We start from the raw sequence: 18,206 nt of genomic DNA on the forward strand, positions 1-18,206 counted from the left end.
GTAGATAGCTAGTGGGAAGCAGCCGCATAGCACAGGGAGATCAGCTCGGTGCTTTGTGACCGCCTGGAGGGGTGGGATAGGGAGGGTGGGAGGGAGACGCAAAAGGGAGGGGATATGGCAACATATGTATACATATAACTGATTAAATTTGTGATAAAGCAAAAAAAAAAAAAAAAAGAAAACTACCTCCTGGACATGGAAAAAAAAAAAAAAAAAAAGAATCCTAAAGATGCTACCAGAAAACTACTAGAGCTAATCAATGAATTTGGGAAAGTAGCAGGATACAAAATTAATGCACAGAAATCTCTGGCATTCCTATACACTAATGATGAAAAATCTGAAAGTGAAATTAAGAAAACACTCCCATTTACCATTGCAACAAAAAGAATAAAATATCTAGGAATAAACCTACCTAAGGAGACAAAAGACCTGTATGCAGAAAATTATAGGACACTGATGAAAGAAACTAAAGATGATACAAATAGATGAGAGATAAAGCATGTTCTTGGATTGGACGAATCAACATTGTGAAAATGACTGTACTACCCAAAGCAATCTACAGATTTAATGCAATCCCTATCAAACTACCACTGACATTTTTTACAGAACTAGAACAAAAAATTTCACAATTTGTATGGAAATACAAGTAGATTTGTTCTCATTCTTCTTAAAAAAAAAAAATAAATAAAAAATAAAATAAATAAATAAATAAATACAATTCCAGAAAGTTCCAAAGAGCAAAACTTGAATTTGTCATATGCCAGCAACTACTAACATAGCATTTACATTGTATTAGGTATTTTAAGTAATCTAGAGATAATTTAAAGTATACGGGAGGGTGTGTGTAGGTTATTTGCAAATATGACACCATTTTATATAAGGGACTTGAACATCTGCAGATTTTGATATCTGAGGGGGTCCTGAACCAATCACCCAGGATACAAAGGGACGACTGTACATTATTGCTTTTAATTCTCATAATAATCCCATCAGATAGGTATTATTATTCCCATGTCCCAGAGGAGGAACTGAAGCTTAGTGTGCTTATTTATTTAATTCCACCCATCCACACATCTAGACAGCCATCTGTCTGTTCATTCACTCACTCATATATTCATTCACCAAATATTTAAAGATCACCAAGTGTCACGCATTGTGGCAGAAGCTGAGGCTACAGCTGTGAACAAGGGACACAGAGTCACCAAAGGGGCCACATTCATCTGAACATCAGCCCCGTGTACGCCAGTCAGCATCTAAACAACCTGAAGGGTATTACTGTCTAACAGGAGAAAACCAGTCTAACATTCTACCTCGTCAACAGCGTAAATTAATGTTTCTTTTCCTTTTCCATTTCCTTTCAGGAAGAGAAACTTATGAAATGATACGTTATAAAGTAATATGAAATATTTCAATACCTCACTTTACTTACAAAATTTCGACTTGTGACTGCTGCCAAAGTTCATCAAGAAGTCCTAATTTCAAATGGACTAAACGTCATAAACTTTTTAAAGGGTTTCCACGAAATGCCAGTACTGCTTGCACTCGTAACAAAAACACCAGGTGTGTGTTGTCACACTAGCCCGAGATCGTATGAGTTCTGAATTGTGTAAAGGCTCCAGGTTCACAAGGTGCCCATATGATCACCCCGTAATAGTCGCCCAGTCACTCAGCCTCCAAATTCCCAGCATTGACTGAGCAATGCTTTTCGAAGACTGTCATTCAATTTATCCATTTGCTTTTTTAGTTAACCCAGGGAGGGCTACAGATTTCCATACAGGAGAACAGCTGGAAGGGGACACACAGCGGGAAGCTATGGTACTTTGAAAGCACAGCTAGGGGATGTGTTATGTTGCATTTCCATAGAAAACATGCAAGTTTTATTTGGATTTTGTGTCATGCAACAGTAAAAATATTTATGTTTTCTAAGGTTAACTTAAATCATATTTAACCTAAGATTTCACGCTTTCTTCCTAATATTATGATTCCTTTGGGGTGCATCTGGAAGGCTGATGGAGCCTATGGGCACGCTGCAGCCCCCATTTCTGGATACTCTTTGACCTTGCCACCAGCCTCGCCCATTAGATTCTAAGATCTTCAAGGGTAAGAATGTGAGACATATATCTCTGTATCCTCAGGGACTTAGGGGCCATGAACTTGGATGGAAAAAAAAAATCCTTATTTTTATGAACCTGACTGAAACTTACCATTTCTTTTACTTGTGAATGCTGGGAACAAATCCAACTGGTTTCAGGAAAACCTGTGACTTTGTCAACAGGAGAAATCACAGATATTTTCCTATTCCATTCCAGTTGATACAGAGATCCCAAAATATCATTTATACCCATCACTACTCAGGAATTATAGTAATTTTTAGACCTGCTGTTAGCAGCCCTTGATGTTTAATGTGTTAATGTAAAAGCACATAAATCAATATTTTACAAATTTATTTAAAATTTTTGGTAAATATATTTCTATATAATTGGTTTCCTAAGTAATTCTTTGTATTTTATTTTATGGATTTGAAATATTCTGGAGAGGAATCCACAGGTACCAAAGAAGTCAACAACATACACACAAAAGAGATATTAAGAAACCCCTACCAGAGCCTGGCAGTGGAGGGAATGGAAAGGGAGGGGTGCTGAGAAGTATTTACAATCCTACTGGTGGTCCACTTACCTGGGAGTGACAAAGACACTTTGAGGTTATAAACAATGGTGCTCCCCACTAGAATGACTTATACTGTGCAATACTTTGTGTGTTGATGTATCATTCCTAATACTGAAGCAATCCTGAAACTTAAGAACTTGAATGGAGGAGGAATTTGAGTGATAGCTCAGTAAATCCTACTTTTAATGGTGTACAGCTGTAGGGTGGCTAAAGGGCTGTGAACTGCAAGAGAATTAGACAAGACTTTAGACTTTTTATTGAATGATAGCTATTCTGTAATCAGCTTCAGAAGGAGAAAAAATGGTGGAGAAATCCCCGCTGAGCTATGTAAGTGCATCCTGATTGCAGCTGAGAGAAAACACAGTCCTGCCTGGCCATAGGTCATTGAAAGACTACTGATTAAAGGAATTTCCCTAGCCACAGGAATTAACTCCACTAGAACCTTCTAAGATAATTGGGTAAATAATAATAAACATTTTAGAGCAAGGAAGAATTGATTGAAATACAGAAAATTGGGCATGGAATGAGTGAATTGAGTTCAAGGAGAAGTTACCTGGATCTGAATGATGTGCTAATTCCTTTAAGAAATGAACTCGATCTATTAAAAACAATTTTAAGTTTTCTCAAAAGAGAAGAAAAAGGCGGGATGAGGTTACTTTAGACTCTGCTAAAATGCAAATAGCTTACACTTATTAATTCCTCCACATGAGTCAGGAAATCCAGGGGACTTATTTGGAAACAAGTGAGCAAATATGCTGCTACCAAGGTTAAAACTATTCTACCACTGGTGGATAAGATGTCCAGCCAGTGGCCCTGGACCAAAATATGAGGCTGGATATACATTAAGTATGTATGTGTTTCTTTATCGCACATACATAATGCCTGCTCTGTGCTGCTGACCTAAGCACTTTACGTAGATTCACTCATTAAATTCTCACAACAACCCAATGATGTGAACTCCTTTTTATTATCCCCATTACACAGATGAGGAAACTGGGGGAATGAGAGGGTAAAGAACTTGCCCAGAGTCACACAAATCCTGGCAGAATCAGGTTTGGGGTCAGGCTTCTAAGACCTTTCTGTAGAAATAATCCTGTAGATGTGTAACCCCAGAGTGGCCTAAATGGGATGCCCAACAAGGACCCTGGGAAGTTGTCGCTTTGAAATAGGGAAGAAAGCACCAGAAAAAGATTTCAGGTGTGTTTAAAAGACTTTCATTTCATTCTCTGATACCAATTGTGAAACATTTAATTTAGTTCCCAATTTCTTTTCCTCCTTTCCTCTTAACGATTGCAAGGACCGAGAAGAACACAGAGAATATTGGAAAGATGTGCATGACAGGGATAATGTCCCCTTTTCTGCTTCTTTGTTATGCTATATCTCTATGTATGAAATGCAATGGGATTCTTAAAAATCACATGATATCCTAAAATTGGTCACTGCAAAGTAATCTAGACATTGACTCCTGAAAGACAGAATTAAATTTAAAATATAACAAAAATAATAATTTAAACTACTAATAAAAAGGATCCCATCATAGAATTCTACTGGTGGATACCATTAATATAGAGGTACCACTGAGAGAGAGGACACCCTCTATATCAAACTAAACACAGAAGGAATTGAGCTTCCTTTTCTTCCCAGCTTTAGGTTATGGAGAAAATAAAGCTTAGAAAGAAAACAGAAATCGTAATTCAGACTTCAAAAACAAAATTATAGAAAATCACAACTGAAAAGAAGTTGTTCCCTGACTTCCAAAATCCTGACAGGAGCTTGACAGGAAACGTTTTTGGAAGTCAACCATCTAAAATGTTGCTTATTCATGATGCTGCCAAGGTAGAAAATACTGAGAGGAAAATGAGATTGCAATCTCTCTCCTTGTCCAGCTGTCAAAGACGACAGCAAATTTCTCTTCCACCAAAGAGAAAAAACTTGAAAAAGAAAAATCACACTGTCAGAAAACTGCATATCACCTCCGTGGGTTTGAGGAACATCTAAAAATGGATGTAATGTGACAGCAGCCACCCGGACACCAGTTCAAAAATGACAAAGATTATTGCTGTAGTACAGTGTGAACAATAGGGAATTGGCAAATCATAATGAAGAAAAAGTCTACACATGTAAAACTACACGGAACACATGATTAGGCCTTCAGGGTGCTGGGGAACAGGGATACCAATCAAGGTGATGACTTACAAGCCTCAGATGTAATTTTTTCCTCTGGTTTTCACTTGAGTATTTCATTCAGTCTTCTTTTCAACATCACTACCAATTAGGCAGTTTAATGACAACAAATCAACGACCCTGGTAAGATTGCCAACATCTAGGTAATCAACTAAAAAGTGACTATAATATCCACCGCAGAGTGGAATATTTTTGCTTCTTAAAGCTGGAGAAATCAAGGTATACCAGCAGAGTTGACTCTTAGAAACATGTAAGTCAAGGCAAGCTAATCCTCTAAACACTTATAGACAGGCAGCTCTGAGAGTGTTCCATAGAAACATTTCAAAACTTTCTTCTCCTCCCACCCTGGTTTCTCATGTCACTTCTCCTCTTGATGGTTTTCATTTTACAAAAAGTGCATTATATTAACAAACCACATCTTGTTTATAGAGTACGGAAAGCCATCTCAGTTCAGTGATTCTATTCTTTCTTATCTACTATCATTATTCTACATCTTGGCTATTGGGATTCTCATCCTTAAAGCAGTTTTCATATGTGTTTTCATCACTCTTCTGTGACTTTACATAAGCAGATTCCATCAGCATCAGTGTTTTCCTCCTCTGGGTTTCCTTAACCTTGCCTGTAATTGATCTGCTTTTGACCTTCTTCCCCAAATAGAAAGGGAACCATATCTTACTGATTTTTGAATCTCTGACATAGGACACAGTCCTATATTACACTTAGCCCATGCTCAGAAAATGCTTGTAGATATAAAGTACAATAGACTGAAGATGTTCTAGAACGTTTTGTTGCTATCCCCTTTTCTCTTGCAAAAATATACAACATAAAGAAACATCTGAGCACAGGTGCAGACCACATGAATAGTAAGGCTGGGCATCTAGTCAACCTGGAGATGGATTAAAACAAAATCTCTATGCATAATTTTCTCTCTTTTACAGGGCTCCCATTTGTCTTTCCAGGATCACTCTTGCCTTGCTTGTCTCAACATTGCAGGTGTTTCCTCTGGAGCCCCAGAAAGGGATGCAGTGGTGTAAGTGTATGTAAATGCTACAGTGGCCCCCAGTGAAAGAAAGGAGAGAGAGGGAAAGAGAACCAATGAATCTTCCAACCCTTTGTTAATTCCAGATTAATGAAATCCCATAGGAGAAAAGTACTCTTTTACATCCATTGTCTCTCTACTTCATCTTTACTGACCCATCACTTCCAAACTATCTACTAGAGATACTGCTTAGCTTTAGACAATATGACTCTGTGTATATTCTGGCTTTATTAATTTAAAGGTGGTGGTTGGAGGGCGTAAAGTTGAGAAGCTTTCAGGCTGCCCTTGGGTGTGGGGAGTGGGGGCATGCCAGGAGTGAATTGGGGAGAACTATGCATAGTTTCAGGTCATAGTAATTATATCCTCTAAAAACAGTAATGGGGATGAATAGGTATCTGTTTAGAGACTCATCTCAGTTTTACAGATGAAATGACAGAGATAAAAGGCACCTATCCCCATATCAACATTATTCCCGAATATTTCTGGCTTAAGAGGAAATTCTGAAGCAAATTCTATCATGAAAAATAAAACAGAGTTAAACTCCTTTTCCATTCACTATCACATTAAAATGATATTTTAATAGAATTCTTGTTCTTGTAGATGACTAGCTCTGTGTATTCTAATAAGCAATAGAATTACATCAAATAAACATGAAGATAAATAAACCTTGAAAACAAATTTGTACAGTATTTAAAAATTAGTAGCTGCAGTAAAGCAAAACGTAAATCAAATTCTATTTTTTCACTGAACATTAGACTAATATAGTTTATAAAAATGTTCTTAAAATTGTGTATTCTGTCAAATGTGTCCCATATCATTGTGGAAAACTCGGCATTAATTACCATTTGTCATCACATCCTTACATTTTTCATTCTAATATTATATGAGAATTAATTTTATACTCTTGGCTTTGTTTTTATCTTCTTGATTTTTCAAAGGATGCTTGCAACCAATGGTTAACAATCATCATATGCCTAATAGCTGTCATTTCAAGACTTCAACCTAAATCAAGACTACAATATATGAAGGAAGTTACATACATGAATATACTATTGATCAAAATAAAGGATTTATCAAAAGATTGAAATAAGGCCTCATGTCTATCTGTTTTAATGATAAACCCATCATTCAAAAAGTCATTTTTTTTTTTTTTGCAGTAAGCAGGCCTCTCACTGTTGTGGCCTCTCCCGTTGCGGAGCACAGGCTCCGGATGCACAGGCTCAGCGGCCGTGGCTCACAGGCCTAGCCGCTCCGCGGCATGTGGGATCTTCCCAGACTGGGGCACGAACCCATGTCCCCTGCATCGGCAGGCGGATTCTCAACCACTGCGCCACCAGGGAAGCCCCAAAAAGTCATGTTTATAATCTATTAATAAAAATTGTCAGCACAATTAATAATTTTATGTTAGCATTTTTTACCTTTGTATTGTAAAGCAGGCTCTCCGATTATTGGACACTATTCTAATGCAACATTCTTTCTGAGCACAGAGAATTTAGCATCAGTGAGCTTTACCTACTATGAGCATGATCAGTACAACCTCTGCCTTTTGGAAAGTTGGAAAAGCAGCATTTAGTGCCTTCTCCTGGACCTTTGCTATTGGGATTAGTGAAGCAACCCCTGGCCTAGACTATGACAAGTTGAATAAGAGCACTGGGGAAAAGTCAAGTGATACACTGTAATAACAATAAGCAAACAGTGGTAATGCCACTACAATGCCAGCAAGCCTGCACTGCTGCCCTATCCTGAAAAACACAGAAGTAACTCCATGGTGATTGTACAACTGAGATATCTGCATTTTTTAACACTCTCTTTAGGACTCTTTTGTAGTTGTTTTTTCAGACGAGTATACCAACATAGCTCCTGAAAGATGCATCTTCATATCCTTATCGCTGAACTATGCAGTCAGGGGATTGTCGACTAGAATGTTAACTCCAGAATTCTGCCTGGGAGACAAGACTAGAGGAAAAGCTTTCCCTGAAGACCACAAGGCCTTGGTAAAGCAGGCTGAGCATACAGGGTGACATGGGTTGAAATTTTTATTCTCTTCCTTTCAGGATTAATGCCTCAAGGCCATAGCTTCCTATCCAGAGCTGTGAGTCTCAGGCGAACACATATTTTCAGACTAAAGAGAGAATAGATTTAGGGCATTTACTTCTACATGTTATGTCTATTTTGGATACCTTGAAAACAAAAAGCCTTCAACGTGGAAAACCAGAGGCCTCTCCTACAGACTCTGCTGTCACCCCATGCCCCACAATATTTGTAGCCTTATAGGCATGTTATGTAAAACCCTCTCACGAAGTCCTGCTTTGCACAAATTCTCTGAACAATTCTGCTGATGGAACCATAGATGAAAGTAAGTTTGTACCCTTAGTTGGGAGGGGGCATAACAATAATAGGAGAGCCAAAATTGTGGCCAAATATTAAAACAGTCGCAAGGCATGCTCTAAACCAACAGGATATGAGAAGACGTGATGTTTGCCACAATTGAGCAGAAGCTTAAAATTCCATGTTTCTTCTCAGTTCTCTCTCTCCATCCCTCTCTCTCTTTCCTGTGCTCTGTAATATCCCTGATTGGGGCTGCACCTTGAGTCTGGGTCCCAGAATGAGAAGACACATAGAACAGGACCCCAGTAGCTTTATCGGTATCCAAGCAAAGCCAAGCCTGTCACATAGTAGATACTTGGAACAGGAATTTAAATTTTTATATATTTTTACGTGCATAGGGAAAAAAGTCTCCAAAACTTACACTAAAATGCTCAATGTGCTGATTAAATCAATGTATACGTCAATAACTTTCACTTTTCACTTTGTTCGTTTTGTATTGTTTGAATTTTTTAATGCAAATGTACTACTTTTATAATTTTTTCTTCACTTTTAAAAAATTTTCCCATGTTGGTCTCCATTTAACATAGATATCTAAGAGTACATTATAATGAATTTATTTTTAAGAAATAGAACATCAATGATAAAAAAGTATTGATTTAATTTTTTTTAAAGTCACAAATTTCATGAACAATATGTGATCAGAGCAACACATGGAATAAAAGAGAAATATACAAGTCAGCATGGAAATGGCACATTTCATCTCAAACTGTGACCTTTAAAAAATTCACTTAAGAGGGCTTCCCTCTTAAGTGGCGCAGTGGTTGAGAGTCTGCCTGCCGATGCAGGGGACACGGGTTCGTGCCCTGGTCCCGGAAGATCCCACATGCCGCAGAGCGGCTGGGCCCGTGAGCCATGGCCGCTGAGCCTGCACGTCCGGAGCCTGTGCTCCGCAACGGGAGAGGCCACAGCGGTAAGAGGCCCGCGTACCGCAAAAAAAAAAAATTCACTTAAGAAATAGTCATCAAATGCCTACTCTGTGAAAAATACTATAAAGAAATACAACAATGGGCAAGACATAATCGCTATCCATTAAGCATCTATCCTCCGAAAGGATGACTTCTTCATTGTTAAGTGCAACTCAAGCTAGAATATTACAGACATTACTTAGGAGTGTGAGAGGGCAAAGCCTCACCTCAGGCCACATTTCAGAGGAGTCTTGAAAGGTGAGCATACTTGAAAGGCAAAGTGGAGAAAAGCACGTCTGGAAAGGGAAAGAGGATGCAAAGACTTGGAGATGGGAAAATACATGGTGTTTTCAGGGGGCTTTGAACAGAGCAGTTTATCTAGAACCCAAGGATGAGGGGAGGAAGACATCAGAAATAAAGCTGAAAAACTAGATCAGGGCCAAGGTGAGGCAGGCTGAGTCAACACTTAAGCTCAGATGAAATAACGAGGCAAACCATACATCTGTACAGGAAAATTAGATGACCAATGTTCCGAGTGTTTTAACCTGGTGGGTGTAAGACAGAATGGAATAGGGGAAAACTGGATTCCGTGTGGCCAGTTTGGAGGCTATTATGAAGCCTCAGGGGTTTTTTGTTTATTTATTTATTTATTTATTTATTTTTTGTGGTACGCGGGCCTCTCACTGTTGTGGCCTCTCCCGTTGCGGAGCACAGGCTCCAGACGTGCAGGCTCAGCGGCCACAGCTCACGGACCTAGCCGCTCCGCAGCATGTGGGATCTTCCCGGACTGGGGCACGAACTTGTGTCCCCTGCATCGGCAGGCGGACTCTCAACCACTGCGCCACCAGAGAAGCCCCAAGCCTCAGTTTTTAAATTTAAAAGTCTAGGATTGAAAGAGTCTCAATGGGCTTATATGCCTGTGAGAGAATAAATGTCTATTGTTTTAAAACACTAAGTTTGTGGTAATTTGTTACAAAAGCCATGGGAAACTAATACAATTACAAATTTGTAATTTCTATCATGCAAATGAGAAGTCTCAGTATGTGCTCAAATGGCGATAATCAAAATAATGATCAGTAAATCAATGAAACAATTAATGATTAATAAAGTAATGAAATAATGATTAATAAAAAGTCAAAGAATTTTGAGATTAATTTTCTCAAAATGTTTTTCTTGTTTTATTTACATTAGAATATTCTCTTAAGAGACGATTATTGTCAGAGTTCTTTGGAGTTAGAGAAACTCTGCTCAAAAAAAAAAAAATCTTTGAATTATTTGATTGCATATACTACACTTTTAAAGAAATTTCTCTGCATCAGACAGTAAAAACTTTTATCTACCTACTGCCTTCTTGCTTTCCAGATGAAATAAGGAATATCACAAATCAACAATAGCAAGATAGTTTTAAGATACTATCAACTGTAATATAAGAACAACATATAAAAAGCCACAGATGTAGGAAAGGGACTCAGTGGGATAAACAGACACTTACCCTTATGTACTCAAGAAAATAGGATAGGGATACTTTCTAAAAATCTTTTTCCCTACATAAATTATACATGTAGTTGACAATTTCTTATAATTCCCCATATCTGCCATATTTCACAAATTTATTTTTACCTATCCCACCATATAATCAAAGAGGTCTATGAATAAAGCAAGTTTTCATATAATAAGTTTCTTAATATTTTCTTAAACACTCCTAACTTTTTAATCCTGACTCTAGACACGTAGTGTTTAAATTAACTCCTATATGTGTTCAGAGAAACGTAAGGACTAATTTTTGCCAGAATTCTCCTTTTTTCAGTCAGATTTTGAATGGCCCTTCTTAATGGAAACAAGTAACAACATTCATGATCCAGTGTGGCCCATTTACCTTGCCCACTGAGCTTCACTGAGACTAACAATACAATCAATATTCCCGATATCTGAATCACTTCAACTTAAGTGAAAAGCAGTCGAAAAGACCTTTGAATCTCAGGGAAAAGACAGCTTGGAAATTTAAATGCCATTCCAATAAATTACAAATTACATACTACATTTAAGAATTTTTAGAAAACAACCAAAATTTTTGCCTATTCAGGTGGTTCTTATCTAAGATTCCAGTTGGCATGCTCATTCCAGTAGCATATGTGTTCAAGTTACAGCGATACAGGGATGACTGTCAATGGCATGCATGCAAGTTCATGAAGAATACCACATATTCTTTAAAACTACCAATAACAATTTTAAAAAGAAGACAAGTAGAAATGTACTGATAATCCCAAACTGGCTTAGGAAGAGATGGACAAAACACAGCTGTTGCAACTCTTTCCAATGTAAATAATACTTTATTAGATTTACATTTTGTTAGTCTTCTTAAAATGCTTATAAATACCTAAATGAGTTTATTTCCTTGACAATGGGCATATTTCTACACAAACCCTAGGCATGCAGGCTGGTAAGAACTAATTAAAATCCTATTGTGTAATAGTTCAATAATCTAGAGGGAAAGACATTATAATTAGAGGTAATCTGCATATGATTTATGTTGTTTAGGAGGCCTAAAGAGTTCCATAAATTTTTAGAAAACAAGTGTTAATTTTAATTTACTTCAATTTGATCTTTGAGTCTCTGCAGTCTATTTCTTAAAGCCTCAAACAAGTTCAGCTAGCCAAAATTATCTTCCTCTACCGTGCAGCAAGTTTAAGCAAGAAACAAAACCAAAGCAAACAAATACGAAACTGAAAAAAAACCCCACACTTTTCAGTACTTCTCCTACAGTCTAAGTTTTAGAAATTGGTGTAGATGCTCTTGGGCTCTTTTAATCTCAGCCACCTGTGAAAAATTTCTCCTTTTTTTCCCCTCCATTCTTGCCCAAATCCCCCAATTGCATTCTGCAGCACACCGACTATCTTGTGTTGTTTTAAAAGCTCACACTGTTGAAAGACAGGATAACATGATGGTTAAGAGGATGGGCTCTAGAGCCCAAATGCCGAGACTTCAATCCTGGTCCAGCCACTTTCCAGCCACAAGACCTGGAACAAGTTACTTAAACTTCCCGGTCTCCATTTTCTCATTTAACAAAGGGGGATAATAACAGTGCCAATTAATGGGATTGTTGTGAGTCTTAAAAGGGTTAATAAAAAATATAGAGAGCTTGGCACACAATAAGAGCTGATAAGAAGCTGCTGCCCTGATTGCTTTGTATGTGTCTCTTTGAGACAGAAAAAACGAAGACAAACCTCAGTGTTTTAGAGTTGAACATTATAAATGTTAAGATCAACCAGGAAATAAAAAGACGGACTAGGGTTCTTTAGGATAGGAGGAAAAAGGGGTTGGCTAGAAGAAGAACACCAAACTAATTTACAGCACGTCTTTGTAGCAAGACCCTTCCCAGCGTCTGTGCATTAATTACGACTTCTGAAGACTTGGAGAGAGGGAGTCGGGGGAAGAGCTGATATCAGTCATTCCAGATTTAGAAAAGCCACCTTTCCTACAGCTTCATAATCATTACATGCAGCTGAAATACTCTACACATAAATTATATACTCATTTCAGGTAAAAAGAGTTTTAAAAATCACTTATTTCCCCAAATAATTAATAAACAAAGATTGCAGTGCATGAAAATTGTCTCATTATTAAAGATTATTGTGTGTCATCTGCTTTTAAGGTTCAAACAGAGTTCTGTCTTTAAATAATGAAGTACAATAATTATTTCTCACTAATCGAAAGACTGTGTGTTGTTTTGGATTATATTTGAGGGACTTTTCAACTTTTGTTTAAATTCTGGTTCATTTAATGGAGAGAGAGAAACATTCTTTAAGGGTTGAAAATAATTAAATGCATTTCTTACTCAAATGATCTGGCATGCAGAACCAATGACACCCTAAATACAAGTCCTCTCATGTTGCTTTGTCCCCTATGGTAGAACAATAATACAAAATTATAAAAACTCTTTTTGTGACTTGGACTTAAATATTCGAGTTGATAAGAGTTTTATTTGTCAGCGTACTAAACAAATCTTTCCTGTATTCACAGTTCCTGGTGATTTTAAAATGTAACACTGTACAGGTCTGTACACACAATTAAAAACGTGCAATAGTAGCAAAGCTAATGGCCAAAGCTGCCCACTCAAATGACAGACATCCTTTTGACCTACTTACTGGACAACTTCTCAGAAAGTGTCTATCAACTTCTTTCTCATCACGCTATAGGATTGGAGACATGAACTTTAGAAAGTTTCAAGGAAATTATTGGAGTTTTTAATACCTTTATTACCCCACTAAAATATATTTAGGGGCTTGTTAACTCAAGAACAAATTAAATGTAAAATAATTTAAAATGTTAAATAAAATAATAATACAATTTAAATAGCTCAGTTTGTTTGTAAACATTTTTCAAACATTTTTACCTTCTTTAACCCTTTCTAGAACCCAGTGAGGTAAGGTACACACACACCTATGTATGGAAACGGAGGCAGATATTAAATTATTTTGTCAAAACACATACAACTAATAACAAATCTTCCCAAGGCCTGACCTCGGACTTTTTGTCTCAAAGCCAGTGTTACTTAGCTGTACCGTGTAGTCATCTATAAACACAGTATATAGTCGACCTTCAAAAGAATAGCTTGTTTTTAATATACCTAGAAACACATTTCCCAACAGAGAGTCTATAAAGCAAATGAAAATTAATTGGGGCTGGAGTTTTAACTTTTTGCAAATGCAAAACACTACCACAGATCAGAATTTCCCTCCTCAGGAGGATACCTCGCATGTTTTTATCCTTGAAGCAAACACTGTGGGAAAATTAGAAAGAGCTGGTTCAGCTGATTTAAAGTTATCTGAGCAAGAACACTTCCTATCTTATGCTGAAGCAGAAAATGCCTGAAGTTTCAAATTTTGCACGTTGTTAGACTTTATTGAAACATAGGGCTGTATGAGGTTTTAAAGAATTGATTGATACTTTTAAAGTTAGAGCAATTTCCATTTTTTAAAAGGAAGATAATTTCCTATCTTTTTATCTTGAAGAGATACTCTTCATAATGATGATTACCCTAGATACCGAATATTTTCTCCAGGCAAAAAAAGGGATGAGAGCAGAACATCTGTAAACATCCCTACCCCACAATCCACATGGATGCTAACTTCAAAGCAGACAGAAGCCCTAATAAATTAAAACACAACACACTAATAATACTTCTTAATAATAGCACCTAACAATTATTCAACGCTTGGCACTTTCAAAGCATTTTACAATCATTAATTAGTTTACCCACACAACATCCCTATGACTTATGCAAGTAGTATTACCCTCATTTTTTTTTTTTTTTTTTTTTTTTTTTTTTTGCGGTACGCAGGCCTCTCACCACTGTGGCCTCTCCTGTTGCAGAGCACAGGCTCCGGACACACAGGCTCAGCAGCCATGGCTCACAGGCCCAGCCGCTCCGCGGCACGTGGGATCCTCCCGGACCGGGGCACGAACCCGTGTCCCCCGCATCAGCAGGCGGACTCCCAACCACTGCGCCACCAGGGAAGCCCTTACCCTCATTTTAAAGATGAGGAAACTGAGATCCAAAATGATTAAGTGCCTTGCCCAAGGCCACGTAATGAATCAGTAGTAAGATCTGTACCTGAGTTCATAGCACTCTCTCTCATTTTCAGGACTAGCAGACAGTGTGGAAATTCTTGAGATCCACAAAGCATCTGCTTGGACTACAAACTGTTATCCCCACTTGCCAGTGGTACCCTCCTGTGTTCACTGATTTCTATAGAACAAAGATAAGAAATTAAGAATCTTCCCTTTAGGGCTTCCCTGGTGGCGCAGTGGTTGAGAGTCCGCCTGCCGATGCAGGGGACACGGGTTCGCACCCCGGTCCGGGAAGATCCCACATGTGCGGAGCGGCTAGGCCCGTGAGCCATGGCCACTGAGCCTGTGCGTCCGGAGCCTGTGCTCCGCAACGGGAGAGGCCACAGCAGTGAGAGGCCCGCGTACCGGCAAAAAAAAAAAAAAAAGAATCTTCCCTTTAAAACACCTAAGTACATAGTGAAGTCATTTAAATCAAAAGAAAAGAACAGCCAGCATGTTAAGAACATCATGTGGTCTCCAATATCACTGTCATTAGACCAGATGTATCTGTGATGGATCACTAAATGATGTTCTGTTTTTAGTAGAGAAGAAATTGCCAAACCAACCCTACCCAGCATCTGTAATTAATACAGCCTCCTTGCTAGTCCTGACTGGCACATCATCTTACAAGAGACCATGGACTGATGACACCCATATTTCTCTCACTAAAGTCAAATGAAAAGTTTCATTATCAACAATTTTCCATTATATGGAAAATAAGGAATCTTTCCTTGTCTTTTCTTTCCTTTTCTCTCCTTCCTTCCTTCCCTCCTTCCTTCTTTTTTTTGAACACTGATAACCTTCTAAAAACGGCCTGGTTAGAGTGAAGCTTCAGGATCAGAGATGTCCCAGAGTCATGGAATCATTTTAACAAGCAGTTCAAGGATAAGGGACTCAAAAGTTCCAAGAATAAAGCTATTGCTTCTGAGACAAAATACTTTCATGGTACTTGTTATCTAGAAACATGTCTATCTTGTCACTTTCTGAAGAAGCAAGCAAATAAAGTAGTGGCATCTTTACATGGAAATGGACATTGTTTTTCTTGCCAACCCCTTGGACCCTAGGTTTTTCTTACTGTAATAATAAGTAATAAAATCAAGCCTTCATTATACCCCTATGGTACACCTGGCACTTTAAATGTATATACTGTCTTAGTTAATCTTTTATATCATGCAAGAGGTACTTTTCGTCCAATTTATAGTTGAAAAAACTAAGGTTACAAGAATTTGAATAATTTTGCCAGGACAGGTAGCTAAGGAGTGGCTGAGCCAGTACCAATACCAGGTTTAGGTGGGACTTAAGGCCCATCCTATTTCCTGTGCATCTCATTGCCTCATTTTCAAATGCTCAGTTCTTTACTATGTGAGTATATTCACACTGGTTGTGAGATTTCAGCATAGCCTCTGTTAAATTTCTGTGGTGGCAGAAATCTGGGGATTAATACGGAATGTGAGAAAAGAGATATGCAAAGGTGCAAGTCTTCAGGGTCCCACCCTAAACCCCCATGGTTCTGCATTGGTTAAGAAGCACTTGTCAAATGCCAGATTAGCCTCCATGGGAGAAATCCCAGGAGTTACGCCACATGCCACCGACTGCTCCCATTCCTAATGTAACGTCCAACAGATATTGAATGCTGACAATATACTAGGTCTTATTTTAAGTCCTATACATGGCTTAACTTACTCAATCCTCACAGCAATCTTATGAAATATATTCTATTATTATCTACATTACAGGAAAATTGAGGCTTAGTGAAGTAAGTAACTTGCTGAAGATCACACAGCAGGAATTTGGATATAGGCAGTCTGGCTCTAGAACTTATGTACTGGACCATCCTGTTTTACTGACTGCAAAGCAAAACAAAACAAAAAAACAAATGAAAACTAGATGAAGTAATGTTGCCTTATAAGGAAGGCAACTGTTCTTCTGTATCCCCTTTTCCCTTGGGTCTGCTCATCAATTCATCCACAGGACCTACTAAGGACCAGGCATTATTTTAGGTACTTGGGATAAACTGATGAAGAAAACAGTTATGGGGGCTGGGGTTGGGGGCTGTGGACTGCAGACCCTTTCTAGTGACCTTGGTTAAATCATTTAATTACTCAGATTGTTAGTTGCCTTATCACTTTAGTCAGGATGACACTTTTCTTTGCCTAAAGTAAGGGGGATGGAAGAAACTTCCCTTCATGGCTCCCTTCAGCTCCAAGACTCTGAAACCTAGTTGGGTACAACTCGCCACTTGCACAAATAAGCACCAAAGCACTCCCTCTCCCCTTCATTATTGTGAGGCTTTGACTAAAGTCATTTGGAAAAGGCTCTCCCTAATGTTATCTGTAAGGACTCAGAGTTTCAGTAACAGGCAGAATTCAAATTCAGCAGAGTCTCATAGCATCTTGACTCTGTTACTAAGCAAAGAAAGTAGATTTTATTTTAATTTACTAGACATAAAAAACTGATGAGAGGGGCTTCCCTGGTGGCGCAGTGGTTGAGAGTCCGCCTGCCGATGCAGGGGACACGGGTTTGTGCCCCGGTCCGGGAAGATCCCACATGCCGCGGAGCGGCTGGGCCTGTGAGCCATGGCCGCTGAGCCTGCGCATCCGGAGCCTGTGCTCCGCAACGGGAGAGGCCACAACAGTGAGAGGCCTGCGTACCGCAAAAACAAACAAACAAACAAACAAAACAAAAAAAACTGATGAGAGACGTAGTTGTGTGAACTAGTTCTTTAAAAGGGAAAACTGCTTCTTAAAAAGAATAATTATTTATTATCCTTCAATGCGACTTCTAATATAAGTACTAATAAGCATCCTGAAGCAATCTAAATGAGTCTTGTTTATGGTTTCTTGGTCTTTAAAGAACAATACTTGCAGAAAAGCAGAGGAGGGTGGTACACATCTGTCTTTGCTAATAGCTAGTGGTTTGTGTTTCCCCATAGATCAGATGCAGAATCATATTCACCACTCAGAGAACAGAATTTGTTTTAAAGACAGAGAGAGAAGGGTAAAGTCTCAAACATAAGCTCATCCCTGATAGTGGAGGCAGGCAAGTGATAAATTATCACAGTGAGTCATTATTCCAGGAGATTTCTTATAAACATTAACTAACAAAGGAGGAAAGATTGGCCACTTGGAAATACACACTAATGACTTAGGATGAAATATCAATCATTTCAAAAAACTTCACTGAATCTTCAAGTTATGGGAGAGAGAGAGAGGAGCATATAGAGTGAGTTACCAACCAAACTGAGGTTGAGTTCTAATCACAGCCCGGGGGAGTGTTCAGACTGACAATGTCAAACAAGGTAGTTCAGGTAATAGGACTGGATAATATATGACTAGGAACTTCCCAACAAGCTTGGTTTAGTTTCTTTTGAGAAATATTTGGGGACCATAACCCAATAAATGCTAAATTGGAAC

At 38.3% G+C, this 18,206-nt stretch overlaps 1 protein-coding gene across 3 annotated transcripts in view; it reads right to left on the reverse strand.

Annotated features, from left to right (window-relative positions):
• Positions 1–18,206, reverse strand: part of MACROD2 (mono-ADP ribosylhydrolase 2) — a 1,985,837-nt gene that overhangs the window by 1,410,952 nt on the left and 556,679 nt on the right. The gene's annotated exons all lie outside the window — the stretch shown is intronic.

Source organism: Hyperoodon ampullatus, assembly GCF_949752795.1.
Source record: "Hyperoodon ampullatus genome assembly, chromosome: 14".
In the NCBI taxonomy this organism is placed as follows: domain Eukaryota; kingdom Metazoa; phylum Chordata; class Mammalia; order Artiodactyla; family Ziphiidae; genus Hyperoodon; species Hyperoodon ampullatus.